This window comes from Syngnathus floridae, unplaced genomic scaffold (genome assembly GCF_059516105.1).
Source record: "Syngnathus floridae isolate MCC-2025c unplaced genomic scaffold, RoL_Sflo_1.0 HiC_scaffold_53, whole genome shotgun sequence".
Lineage (NCBI taxonomy): Eukaryota > Metazoa > Chordata > Actinopteri > Syngnathiformes > Syngnathidae > Syngnathus > Syngnathus floridae.
The window spans coordinates 122,501-136,990 of record NW_028284082.1 but is presented as its reverse complement, the minus strand read 5'-3'; positions in this window follow the sequence as shown (position 1 = coordinate 136,990).

Genomic DNA, 14,490 nt, shown 5'->3' with positions numbered 1-14,490 from the left:
TCGCGGTCCGGAATTCTACCCGGCCGGGGACCACCGCGAGGCGGATGGGTGGTCACCGAGGTCCCGCCGGCTGGTCCGCGGGCCATTTAGGGTCCCGCGAGTTAGCGATCGCGGTCCGGAATTCTACCCGGCCGGGGACCACCGCGAGGCGGATGGGTCTTCACCGAGGTCCCGCCGGCTGGTCCGCGGGCCATTTAGGGTCCCGCGAGGTACCGATCGCGGTCCGGAATTCTAGCCGGCCAGGGACCACCGCAAGGCGGATGGGTCGTCACCGAGGTCCCGCCGGCTGGTCCGCGGGCCAATTGCGGTCCCGCGAGGTACCGATCGCGGTCCGGAATTCTACCCGGCCAGGGACCACCGCGAGGCGGATGGGTCTTCACCGAGGTCCCGCCGGCTGGTCCGCGGGCCATTTAGGGTCCCGCGAGTTACCGATCGCGGTCCGGAATTCTAGCCGGCCGGGGACCACCGCGAGGCGGATGGGTCTTCACCGAGGTCCCGCCGGCTGGTCCGCGGGCCATTTAGGGTCCCGCGAGTTAGCGATCGCGGTCCGGAATTCTAGCCGGCCGGGGACCACCGCGAGGCGGATGGGTCTTCACCGAGGTCCCGCCGGCTGGTCCGCGGGCCATTTAGGGTCCCGCGAGGTACCGATCGCGGTCCGGAATTCTACCCGGCCGGGGACCACCGCGAGGCGGATGGGTGGTCACCGAGGTCCCGCCGGCTGGTCCGCGGGCCATTTAGGGTCCCGCGAGTTAGCGATCGCGGCCCGGAATTCTACCCGGCCAGGGACCACCGCGAGGCGGATGGGTCTTCACCGAGGTCCCGCCGGCTGGTCCGCGGGCCATTTAGGGTCCCGCGAGGTACCGATCGCGGTCCGGAATTCTACCCGGCCAGGGACCACCGCGAGGCGGATGGGTCTTCACCGAGGTCCCGCCGGCTGGTCCGCGGGCCATTTAGGGTCCCGCGAGGTACCGATCGCGGCCCGGAATTCTAGCCGGCCAGGGACCACCGCGAGGCGGATGGGTCTTCACCGAGGTCCCGCCGGCTGGTCCGCGGGCCATTTAGGGTCCCGCGAGGTACCGATCGCGGCCCGGAATTCTAGCCGGCCAGGGACCACCGCGAGGCGGATGGGTCTTCACCGAGGTCCCGCCGGCTGGTCCGCGGGCCATTTATGGTCCCGCAAGTTAGCTGTCGCGGCCCGGAATCCACGCCGGCCAGGGACCACCCAGAGGCCGTGCACACGCGCCGGGTGGCAAGAAATACCTCCAGCCGAGCGGATATGCACTTTATAAGCACCTTGGACGAGATGGCAGACCCTTACTAGACTTCCAGCACCTCGGGTAAGCATCTTACACGGCCCGCTGATCTTCCAGAAGACCTCCAGCCGGTTCTCATGGTGCTTTCCTTCTCACTCTCCCAGCCGGCCCAGGCTTCCAGCACCCAGGCTAAGCGTTCTCCCCGGCCCGCTGTGCTTCCAGAAGACCTCCAGACGGTCCTCATGGTGCTTTCCTCCTCACTCTTTAAGTCGACCCAGGCTTCCAGAGCCTCGGCTAAGCGTTTTACGCGGCCCGCTGAGCTTCCGGAGCACCTCCAGCCGGTTCCACGGGTGCTTTCCTCCTCACTCTTGACGCCCGAGGAGACTTCCAGCACCCCGGCTAAGCGTTTTACGCGGCCCGCCGAGCTTCCACAGCACCTCCAGCCGGTTCTCATGAGGCTTTCCTCCTAACTCTTGACGCCCGAGGAGGCTTCCAGAGCCCCGGCTAAGCGTTTTACGCAGCCCGCTGAGCTTCCACAGCACCTCCAGCCGGTTCTCATGAGGCTTTCCTCCTAACTCTTGACGCCCGAGGAGGCTTCCAGAGCCCCGGCTAAGCGTTTTACGCAGCCCGCTGAGCTTCCACAGCACCTCCAGCCGGTTCCCCGGGTGCTTTCCTCCTCACTGTTTAAGCCGAACGAGGCTTCCAGAGCCCCGGCTAAGCGTTTTACGCGGCCCGCCGAGCTTCCACAGCACCTCCAGCCGGTTCCCCGAGTGGTTTCCTCCTCACTGTTTAAGCCGAACGAGGCTTCCAGAGCCCCGGCTAAGCGTTTTACGCGGCCCGCCGAGCTTCCACAGCACCTCCAGCCGGTTCTCATGATGCATTCCTCCTCACTTTCTAAGCCGAACGAGGCTTCCAGAGCCTCGGCTAAGCGTTTTACGCGGCCCGCTGAGCTTCCACAGCACCTCCAGCCGGTTCCCCGGCTGCTTTCCTCCTCACTGTTTAAGCCGAACGAGGCTTCCAGAGCCCCGGCTAAGCGTTTTACGCGGCCCGCGGGACTTCCAGAGCACCTCCAACCGGTTCCCCGGCTGCTTTCCTCCTCACTTTCTAAGCCGCCCGAGGCTTCCAGAGCCCCGGCTAAGCGTTCTCCACGTCCCGTTGATCTCCCCGGAGGTCGTAACGGGGAATTACCTCCCTCCAGCGGACACGGCGGGTAAATACGCCACCTCTCGCACTTAGCGCACACACCCGTTGCTGCGCGTCCGGTGGCACTTTGAGCGGCCAAACGGCGGGAGTAACTGTCACTCTCTTAAGGTAGGCTCACTTGACATTTTTTTGAACCGTCCGTGGAGGCGACCGGGACCACCGGGACAGCCGGGAGGCCGTGCGCGCGGGCCAAGTGGCCAAAAATAGCTCCAAGCCCAGCGGATCGGCTGTTTGCAAGCACCGCGGATGAGATCGCGGAGCTTTATCCGACTTCCAGCGGCCGGTGCGCTCGCGCACTCCACCCGGCACCTCCGGGAGGCCGTGCGCGCGCGCCAAGTGGCCCAAAATAGCTCCAGCCCAGCGGATCGGCTGTTTACAAGCACCGCGGATGAGATCGCGGAGCATTATTCGACTTCCAGCGGCCCGTGCGCTCACGCACTCCACCCGGCACCTCCGGGAGGCCGTGCGCGCGCGCCAAGTGGCCGAAAATAGCTCCAAGACGACCGGATCGGCTGTTTACAAGCACCGCGGATGAGATCGCGGAGCTTTATGCGACTTCCAGCGGCCGGTGCGCTCGCGCACTCCACCCGGCACCTCCGGGAGGCCGTGCGCGCGCGCCAAGTGGCCCAAAATAGCTCCAGCCCAGCGGATCTGCACTTTACAAGCTCCGCGGATGAGATCGCGGAGCTTTATGCGACTTCCAGCGGCCGGCGCGCACGACGAGCGGACCCGGTGACGGTCCAGCTCCACCCGGTACCTCGCACGGCCCGCTTCTCCCCCCCGCGCGGACTTACGAGCGCTCGGGGAGACGTTCGGAAGCCGCCGGTGCCGTTGGAGCGGGGAAATACCTCCCTCCAGCGGACACGGCGAGTAAATACACCTTCGGCCAAACGGCGGGAGTAAGTATGACTCTCTTAAGGTAGCGGCACTCGACATCTTTTTAGCGGTTCGTGGAGGACCCGGCCGGTTCTCGGGGGTGCTTTTTCTCCTAACTCTCGACGCCCGAGGAGGCTTCCAGAGCCCCGGCTAAGCGTTTTACGCGGCCCGCTGAGCTTCCGGAGCACCTCCAGCCGGTTCCACGGGTGCTTTCCTCCTCACTCTTGACGCCCGAGGAGACTTCCAGCACCCCGGCTAAGCGTTTTACGCGGCCCGCTGAGCTTCCACAGCACCTCCAGCCGGTTCCCCGGGTGCATTCCTCCTCACTTTCTAAGCCGAACGAGGCTTCCAGAGCCCCGGCTAAGCGTTTTGCGCGGCCCGCTGAACTTCCACAGCACCTCCAGCCGGTTCCCCGAGTGCTTTCCTCATCACTTTATAAGCCGAACGAGGCTTCCAGAGCCCCGGCTAAGCGTTCTCCACGTCCCGCTGATCTCCCCGGAGGTCGTAACGGGGAAATACCTCCCTCTAGCGGACACGGCGGGTAAATACGCCACCTCTCGCACTTAGCGCACACTCGCGTTGCTGCGCGTCTGATGGCACTTTGAGCGGCCAAACGGCGGGAGTAACAATCACTCTCTTAAGGTAGGCTCACTTGAGATTTTTTTAACCGTCCGCGGAGGCGACCGGGACCACCGGGACAGCCGGGAGGCCGTGCGCGCGGGCCAAGTGGCCGAAAATAGCTCCAGGCCGACCGGATCGGCTAGTTGTAAGCACCGCGGATGAGATCGCGGAGCATTATTCGACTTCCAGCGGCCCGTGCGCTTACGCACGCCGCCCGGAACCTCCGGGAGGCCGTGCGCATGCGCAAGTGGCCGAAAATAGCTCCTAGCCGACCGGATCGGCTGTTTGTGAGCACCGCGGATGAGATCGCGGAGCTTCATTCGACTTCCAGCGGCCGGTGCGCTCACGCACTCCACCCGGCACCTCCGGGAGGCCGTGCGCGCGCGCCAAGTGGCCGAAAATAGCTCCAAGACGACCGGATCGGCTGTTTACAAGCACCGCGGATGAGATCGCGGAGCTTTATGCGACTTCCAGCGGCCGGTGCGCTCGCGCACTCCACCCGGCACCTCCGGGAGGCCGTGCGCGCGCGCCAAGTGGCCCAAAATAGCTCCAGCCCAGCGGATCTGCACTCCGCGGATGAGATCGCGGAGCTTTTTTCGACTTCCAGCGGCCGGCGCGCACGACGAGCGGACCCGGTGACGGTCCAGCTCCACCCGGTACCTCGCACGGCCCGCTTCTCCCCACCGCGCGGACTTCCGAGCGCTCGGGGAGACGTTCGGAAGCCGCCGGTGACGTTGGAGCGGGGAAATACCTCCCTCCAGCGGACACGGCGAGTAAATACACCTTCGGCCAAACGGCGGGAGTAACTATGACTCTCTTAAGGTAGCGGCACTCGACATCTTTTTCACGGTTCGTGGAGGACCCGGCCGGTTCTCGGGGGTGCTTTTTCTCCTAACTCTTGACGCCCGAGGAGGCTTCCAGAGCCTCGGCTAAGCGTTTTACGCGGCCCGCTGAGCTTCCACAGCACCTCCAGCCGGTTCTCATGAGGCTTTCCTCCTAACTCTTGACGCCCGAGGAGGCTTCCAGAGCCCCGGCTAAGCGTTTTACGCGGCCCGCCGAGCCTCCAGAGCACCTCCAGCCGGTTCCCCGGGTGCATTCCTCCTAACTCTTGACGCCCGAGGAGGCTTCCAGAGCCCCGGCTAAGCGTTTTACGCGGCCCGCCGAGCTTCCACAGCACCTCCAGCCGGTTCCCCGAGTGGTTTCCTCCTCACTTTCTAAGCCGAAAGAGGCTTCCAGAGCCCCGGCTAAGCGTTTTACGCGGCCCGCTGACCTTCCACAGCACCTCCAGCCGGTTCTAATGAGGCTTTCCTCCTAACTCTTGACGCCCGAGGAGGCTTCCAGAGCCCCGGCTAAGCGTTTTACGCGGCCCGCTGAGCTTCCGGAGCACCTCCAGCCGGTCCTCGCGATGCTTTGCTCCTCACTCTTGACGCCCGAGGAGGCTTCCAGAGCCCCGGCTAAGCGTTTTACGCAGCCCGCTGAACTTCCACCGCACCTCCAGCCGGTTCCCCGGGTGCTTTCCTCCTCACTGTTTAAGCCGAACGAGGCTTCCAGAGCCCCGGCTAAGCGTTTTACGCGGCCCGCTGAGCTTCCGGAGCACCTCCAGCAGGTTCCACGGGTGCTTTCCTCCTCACTCTTGACGCCCGAGGAGGCTTCCAGAGCCCCGGCTAAGCGTTTTACGCGGCCCGCTGAGCTTCCACCGCACCTCCAGCCGGTTCCCCGGGTGCTTTCCACCTCACTTTCTAAGCCGAACGAGGCTTCCAGAGCCTCGGCTAAGCGTTTTACGCGGCCCGCTGAGCTTCCGGAGCACCTCCAGCCGGTTCCACGGCTGCTTTCCTCCTCACTGTTTAAGCCGAACGAGGCTTCCAGAGCCCCGGCTAAACGTTTTACGCGGCCCGCTGAGCTTCCAGAGCACCTCCAGCCGGTTCCCCGGGTGCATTCCTCCTCACTTTCTAAGCCGAACGAGGCTTCCAGAGCCCCGGCTAAGCGTTTTACGCGGCCCGCTGAGCTTCCACCGCACCTCCAGCCGGTTCCACGGCTGCTTTCCTCCTCACTGTTTAAGCCGAACGAGGCTTCCAGAGCCCCGGCTAAACGTTTTACGCGGCCCGCTGAGCTTCCAGAGCACCTCCAGCCGGTTCCCCGGGTGCATTCCTCCTCACTTTCTAAGCCGAACGAGGCTTCCAGAGCCCCGGCTAAGCGTTTTACGCGGCCCGCTGAGCTTCCACCGCACCTCCAGCCGGTTCCACGGCTGCTTTCCTCCTCACTTTATAAGCCGAACGAGGCTTCCAGAGCCCCGGCTAAGCGTTTTACGCGGCCCGCCGAGCTTCCACAGCACCTCCAGCCGGTCCTCATGGTGCTTTCCTCCTAACTATTGACGCCCGAGGAGGCTTCCAGAGCCCCGGTTAAGCATTTTACGCAGCCCGCTGAGCTTCCACAGCACTTCCAGCCGGTTCCCCGGGTGCTTTCCTCCTCACTGTTTAAGCCGAACGAGGCTTCCAGAGCCCCGGCTAAGCGTTTTGCGCGGCTCGCTGAACTTCCACAGCACCTCCAGCCGGTTCCCCTGGGTGCTTTCCTCCTCATTTGCTAAGCCGAACGAGGCTTCCAGAGCCCCGGCTAAGCGTTCTCCGCGTCCCGGTGATCTTCCCGGAGGTCGTAACGGGGAAATACCTCCCTCTAGCGGACACGGCGGGTAAATACGCCAGCTCTCGCACTTAGCGCACACTCGCGTTGCTGCGCGTCCGGTGGCACTTTGAGCGGCCAAACGGCGGGAGTAACTGTCACTCTCTTAAGGTAGGCTCACTTGACATTTTTTGAACCGTCCGCGGAGGCGACCGGGACCACCGGGACAGCCGGGAGGCCGTGCGCGCGGGCCAAGTGGCCCAAAATAGCTCCAGGCCGACCGGATCGGCTAGTTGTAAGCACCGCGGATGAGATCGCGGAGCATTATTCGACTTCCAGCGGCCGGTGCGCTTACGCACGCCGCCCGGAACCTCCGGGAGGCCGTGCGCATGCGCAAGTGGCCGAAAATAGCTCCTAGCCGACCGGATCGGCTGTTTGTGAGCACCGCGGATGAGATCGCGGAGCTTCATTCGACTTCCAGCGGCCGGTGCGCTCACGCACTCCACCCGGCACCTCCGGGAGGCCGTGCGCGCGCGCCAAGTGGCCGAAAATAGCTCCAGGCCGACCGGATCGGCTAGTTGTAAGCACCGCGGATGAGATCGCGGAGCATTATTCGACTTCCAGCGGCCCGTGCGCTTACGCACGCCGCCCGGAACCTCCGGGAGGCCGTGCGCGCGCGCAAGTGGCCGAAAATAGCTCCTAGCCGACCGGATCGGCTGTTTGTGAGCACCGCGGATGAGATCGCGGAGCTTCATTCGACTTCCAGCGGCCGGTGCGCTCACGCACTCCACCCGGCACCTCCGGGAGGCCGTGCGCATGCGCAAGTGGCCGAAAATAGCTCCTAGCCGACCGGATCGGCTGTTTGTGAGCACCGCGGATGAGATCGCGGAGCTTCATTCGACTTCCAGCGGCCGGTGCGCTCACGCACTCCACCCGGCACCTCCGGGAGGCCGTGCGCGCGCGCCAAGTGGCCGAAAATAGCTCCAAGACGACCGGATCGGCTGTTTACAAGCACCGCGGATGAGATCGCGGAGCTTTATGCGACTTCCAGCGGCCGGTGCGCTCGCGCACTCCACCCGGCACCTCCGGGAGGCCGTGCGCGCGCGCCAAGTGGCCCAAAATAGCTCCAGCCCAGCGGATCTGCACTCCGCGGATGAGATCGCGGAGCTTTTTTCGACTTCCAGCGGCCGGCGCGCACGACGAGCGGACCCGGTGACGGTCCAGCTCCACCCGGTACCTCGCACGGCCCGCTTCTCCCCCCCGCGCGGACTTCCGAGCGCTCGGGGAGACGTTCGGAAGCCGCCGGTGACGTTGGAGCGGGGAAATACCTCCCTCCAGCGGACACGGCGAGTAAATACACCTTCGGCCAAACGGCGGGAGTAACTATGACTCTCTTAAGGTAGCGGCACTCGACATCTTCTTCACGGTTCGTGGAGGACCCGGCCGGTTCTCGGGGGTGCTTTTTCTCCTAACTCTCGACGCCCGAGGAGGCTTCCAGAGCCCCGGCTAAGCGTTTTCCGCGGGCCGATGAGCTTCCAAAGCAACTCCAGCCGGTTCTCTTGATGGTTTCCTCCTCACTGTTTAAGCCGAACGCGGCTTCCAGAGCCCCGGCTAAGCGTTTTACGCGGCCCGCTGAACTTCCGGAGCACCTCCAGCCGGTTCTCATGATGCATTCCTCCTCACTTTCTAAGCCGAACGAGGCTTCCAGAGCCCCGGCTAAGCGTTTTACGCGGCCCGCTGAGCTTCCAGGGCACCTCCAGCCGGTTCTCTTGATGGTTTCCTCCTCACTGTTTAAGCCGAACGCGGCTTCCAGAGCCCCGGCTAAGCGTTTTACGCGGCCCGCTGAACTTCCGGAGCACCTCCAGCCGGTTCTCATGATGCATTCCTCCTCACTTTCTAAGCCGAACGAGGCTTCCAGAGCGCCGGCTAAGCGTTTTACGCGGCCCGCTGAACTTCCCCAGCACCTCCAGCCGGTTCTCATGATGCATTCCTCCTCACTCTTTAAGCCGAACGAGGCTTCCAGAGCCTCGGCTAAGCGTTTTCCGCGGCCCGCTGAGCTTCCAAAGCACCTCCAGCCGGTTCCACGGGTGCTTTCCTCCTCACTCTTGACGCCCGAGGAGGCTTCCAGAGCCCCGGCTAAGCGTTTTACGCGGCCCGCCGAGCTTCCACAGCACCTCCAGCCGGTTCTCATGATGCATTCCTCCTCACTTTCTAAGCCGAACGAGGCTTCCAGAGCCCCGGCTAAGCGTTTTACGCGGCCCGCCGAGCTTCCACAGCACCTCCAGCCGGTTCCCCGAGTGCTTTCCTCCTCACTTTCTAAGCCGAACGAGGCTTCCAGAGCCCCGGCTAAGCGTTCTCCGCGTCCCGCTAATCTTCCCGGAGCTTGTAACGGGGAAATACCTCCCTCTAGCGGACACGGCGGGTAAATACGCCACCTCTCGCACTTAGCGCACACTCGCGTTGCTGCGCGTCTGATGGCACTTTGAGCGGCCAAACGGCGGGAGTAACAGTCACTCTCTTAAGGTAGGCTCACTTGAGATTTTTTTTAACCGTCCGCGGAGATGACCGGGACCACCGGGACAGCCGGGAGGCCGTGCGCGCGGGCCAAGTGGCCGAAAATAGCTCCAGGCCGACCGGATCGGCTAGTTGTAAGCACCGCGGATGAGATCGCGGAGCATTATTCGACTTCCAGCGGCCCGTGCGCTCACGCACGCCGCCCGGAACCTCCGGGAGGCCGTGCGCATGCGCAAGTGCCCGAAAATAGCTCCTAGCCGACCGGATCGGCTGTTTGTGAGCACCGCGGATGAGATCGCGGAGCTTCATTCGACTTCCAGCGGCCGGTGCGCTCGCGCACTCCACCCGGAACCTCCGGGAGGCCGTGCGCGCGCGCCAAGTGGCCGAAAATAGCTCCAAGACGACCGGATCGGCTGTTTACAAGCTCCGCGGATGAGATCGCGGAGCTTCATCCGACTTCCAGCGGCCGGTGCGCTCGCGCACTCCACCCGGCACCTCCGGGAGGCCGTGCTCGCGCGCCAAGTGGCCCAAAATAGCTCCAGCCCAGCGGATCGGCTGTTTACAAGCACCGCGGATGAGATCGCGGAGCTTTATCCGACTTCCAGCGGCCGGCGCGCACGACGAGCGGACCAGGTGACGGTCCAGCTCCACCCGGTACCTCGCACGGCCCGCTTCTCCCCACCGCGCGGACTTCCGAGCGCTCGGGGAGACGTTCGGAAGCCGCCGGTGACGTTGGAGCGGGGAAATACCTCCCTCCAGCGGACACGGCGAGTAAATACACCTTCGGCCAAACGGCGGGAGTAACTATGACTCTCTTAAGGTAGCGGCACTCGACATCTTTTTCACGGTTCGTGGAGGACCCGGCCGGTTCTCGGGGGTGCTTTTTCTCCTAACTCTTGACGCCCGAGGAGGCTTCCAGAGCCTCGGCTAAGCGTTTTACGCGGCCCGCTGAGCTTCCACAGCACCTCCAGCCGGTTCTCATGAGGCTTTCCTCCTAACTCTTGACGCCCGAGGAGGCTTCCAGAGCCCCGGCTAAGCGTTTTACGCGGCCCGCTGAGCTTCCACAGCACCTCCAGCCGGTTCTCATGATGCTTTTCTCCTCACTCTTTAAGCCGAACGAGGCTTCCAGAGCCCCGGCTAAACGTTTTACGCGGCCCGCTGGACTTCCAGAGCACCTCCAGCCGGTTCCCCGGCTGCTTTCCTCCTCACTCTTTAAGCCGCCCGAGGCTTCCAGAGCCCCGGCTAAGCGTTCTCCGCGTCCCGCTGATCTTCCCGGAGCTTGTAACGGGGAAATACCTCCCTCTAGCGGACACGGCGGGTAAATACGCCAGCTCTCGCACTTAGCGCACACTCGCGTTGCTGCGCGTCTGATGGCACTTTGAGCGGCCAAACGGCGGGAGTAACAGGCACTCTCTTAAGGTAGGCTCACTTGAGATTTTTTTAACCGTCCGCGGAGGCGACCGGGACCACCGGGACAGCCGGGAGGCCGTGCGCGCGGGCCAAGTGGCCGAAAATAGCTCCAGGCCGACCGGATCGGCCAGTTGTAAGCACCGCGGATGAGATCGCGGAGCTTTATCCGACTTCCAGCGGCCGGTGCGCTCGCGCACTCCACCCGGCACCTCCGGGAGGCCGTGCGCGCGCGCCAAGTGGCCGAAAATAGCTCCTAGCCGACCGGATCTGCACTTTACAAGCACCGCGGATGAGATCGCGGAGCATTATTCGACTTCCAGCGGCCGGTGCGCTCGCGCACTCCACCCGGCACCTCCGGGAGGCCGTGCGCGCGCGCCAAGTGGCCGAAAATAGCTCCAAGACGACCGGATCGGCTGTTTACAAGCACCGCGGATGAGATCGCGGAGCTTTATGCGACTTCCAGCGGCCGGTGCGCTCGCGCACTCCACCCGGCACCTCCGGGAGGCCGTACGCGCGCGCCAAGTGGCCCAAAATAGCTCCAGCCCAGCGGATCTGCACTCCGCGGATGAGATCGCGGAGCTTCATTCGACTTCCAGCGGCCGGCGCGCACGACGAGCGGACCCGGTGACGGTCCAGCTCCACCCGGTACCTCGCACGGCCCGCTTCTCCCCCCCGCGCGGACTTCCGAGCGCTCGGGGAGACGTTCGGAAGCCGCCGGTGCCGTTGGAGCGGGGAAATACCTCCCTCCAGCGGACACGGCGAGTAAATACACCTTCGGCCAAACGGCGGGAGTAACTATGACTCTCTTAAGGTAGCGGCACTCGACATCTTTTTAGCGGTTCGCGGAGGACCCGGCCGGTTCTCGGGGGTGCTTTTTCTCCCAACTCTTGACCCCCGAGGAGGCTTCCAGAGCCCCGGCTAAGCGTTTTCCGCGGCCCGCTGAGCTTCCACAGCACCTCCAGCCGGTTCTCATGATGCATTCCTCCTCACTTTCTAAGCCGAACGAGGCTTCCAGAGCCTCGGCTAAGCGTTTCACGCGGCCCGCTGAGCTTCCACAGCACCTCCAGCCGGTTCTCATGAGGCTTTCCTCCTAACTCTTGACGCCCGAGGAGGCTTCCAGAGCCCCGGCTAAGCGTTTTACGCGGCCCGCTGAGCTTCCGGAGCACCTCCAGCCGGTTCCCCGGGTGCATTCCTCCTCACTTTCTAAACCGAACGAGGCTTCCAGAGCCCCGGCTAAGCGTTTTACGCGACCCGCTGAACTTCCACAGCACCTCCAGCCGGTTCTCCGGGTGCTCCCATCCTCACTGTTTAAGCCGAACGAGGCTTCCAGAGCCCCGGCTAAGCGTTTTACGCGACCCGCTGAACTTCCACAGCACCTCCAGCCGGTTCTCCGGGTGCTCCCATCCTCACTGTTTAAGCCGAACGAGGCTTCCAGAGCCCCGGCTAAGCGTTTTACGCGGCCCGCTGAGCTTCCACAGCACCTCCAGCCGGTTCTCCGGGTGCTCCCATCCTCACTGTTTAAGCCGAACGAGGCTTCCAGAGCCCCGGCTAAACGTTTTGCGCGGCCCGCTGAACTTCCACAGCACCCCCAGCCGGTTCCCCGCGTGCTTTCCACCTCACTTTCTAAGCCGAACGAGGCTTCCAGCGCCCCGGCTAAGCGTTCTCCGCGTCCCGGTGATCTTCCCGGAGGTCGTAACGGGGAAATACCTCCCTCCAGTGGACACGGAGAGAAATTACACCGCCTCTCGCACACAGGCGGGTAAACGGCGGGAGTAACTATGACTCTCTTAAGGTAGCCTGACTTGACATCTCTTTAACGGTTCGTGGATAAATACATGATATATACTACATATGATCGCATTTAAAGCCAAATAATACAAAATGAGCATTCGGTTATAAACACTGTATTCATCATGTTTATAGGCGATGTTAATATTTATATGTTTAATGTTTATAGGTGATGTTAATATTTATATATTTAATGTTTATAGGGGATGTTAATATTTATATATTTATTTTGTACATCATGTTATAGTTATACGACACTCGCTATTGGATCATGATGTGATCATATCGGCGGGAGTCGGCCCGGGCTCCGGGTGAAGAGGCCGAATTCTCGCCACTCGCGGCCGACCGGGGAACCAGCAGAGGCGGACGCATCGCGGCGCGAGAGCCCTTGGCACTTAGAAAAAATTTGGCAAAAGTTGCTCCGTGCTCCAGGTGAAGAGGCCGAATTCTCGCCACTCGCGGCCGACCGGGGAACCAGCAGAGGCGGACGCATCGCGGCGCGAGAGCCCTTGGCACTTAGAAAAAATTTGGCAAAAGTTGCTCCGTGCTCCAGGTGAAGAGGCCGAATTCTCGCCACTCGCGGCCGACCGGGGAACCAGCAGAGGCGGACGCATCGCGGCGCGAGAGCCCTTGGCACTTAGAAAAAAATTGGCAAAAGTCGCTCCGGGTGAAGAGGCCGAATTCTCGCCACTCGCGGCCGACCGGGGAACCAGCAGAGGCGGACGCATCGCGGCGCAAGAGCCCTTGGCACTTAGAAAAAAATTGGCAAAAGTCGCTCCGCGCTCCAGGTGAAGAGGCCGAATTCTCGCCACTCGTGGCCGACCAGGGAACCAGCAGAGGCGGACGCATCGCGGCGCGAGAGCCCTTGGCACTTAGAAAAATTTTCGCAAAAGTCGCTCCGCGCTCCAGGTGAAGAGGCCGAATTCTCGCCACTCGCGGCCGACCGGGGAACCAGCGAAGGCGGGTAAGCTTTCAAGAGAGCCCCGCCGGCTGGTCCGCGGGCCGAACGTGGTCCCGTAAAGTACCGACAGCGGACGCCGACCCACGCCCGGCAAGGACCACCCAGAGGCGGACACGCTCTCCGACGAGCCCCGCCGGCCGCTCCGCGGCGGGAAACGCGCCCTCTGGCGGACACGCCGTTGTAAATGAATGGGCTTTGGCACTTAGTGCATTTTCGCTGAAGTTGAGCCGCGCTCCGGGCGAAGAGGCCGAATTCTCGCCACTCGTGGCCGACCAGGGAACCAGCGAAGGCGGGTAGGCTTTCAAGAGAGCCCCGCCGGCTGGTCCGCGGGCCAATTATGGTCCCGTAAAGTACCGACAGCGGACGCCGACCTACGCCCGGCAAGGACCACCCAGAGGCGGACACGCTCTCCGACGAGCCCCGCCGGCCGGTCCGCGGCGGGAAATGCGCCCTCTGGCGGACACGCCGTTGTAAATGAATGGGGTTTGGCACTTAGTGCATTTTCGCAGAAGTTGAGCCGCGCTCCGGGCGAAGAGGCCGAATTCTCGCTACTCGTGGCCCACCAGGGAACCAGCGAAGGCGGGTAAGCTCTCAAGAGAGCCCCGCCGGCTGGTCCGCGGGCCAATTATGGTCCCGTCACCTACCGACAGCGGACGCCGACCCACGCCCGCTAAGAACCACCGAGAGGCGGACACGCTCTCCGACGAGCCCCGCCGGCCGGTCCGCGGCGGGAAATGCGCCCTCTGGCGGACACGTCGTTGTAAATGAATGGGCTTTGGCACTTAGTGCATTTTGGCACAAGTTGAGCCGCGCTCCGGGCGAAGAGGCCGAATTATCGCTACTCGTGGCCGACCGGGGAACCAGCGAAGGCGGGTAAGCTTTCAAGAGAGCCCCGCCGGCTGGTCCGCGGGCCGAACGTGGTCCCGTAAAGTACCGACAGCGGACGCCGACCCACGCCCGGCAAGGACCACCGAGAGGCGGACACGCTCTCCGACGAGCCCCGCCGGCCGGTCCGCGGCGGGAAACGCGCCCTCTGGCGGACACGCCGTTGTAAATGAATGGGCTTTGGCACTTAGTGCATTTTTGCAAAAGTTGAGCCGCGCTCCGGGCGAAGAGGCCGAATTCTCGCTACTCGTGGCCGACCGGGGAACCAGCAAAGGCGGGTAAGCTCTCAAGAGAGCCCCGCCGGCTGGTCCGCGGGCCAATTATGGTCCCGTAACGTACCGACAGTGGACGCCGACCCACGCC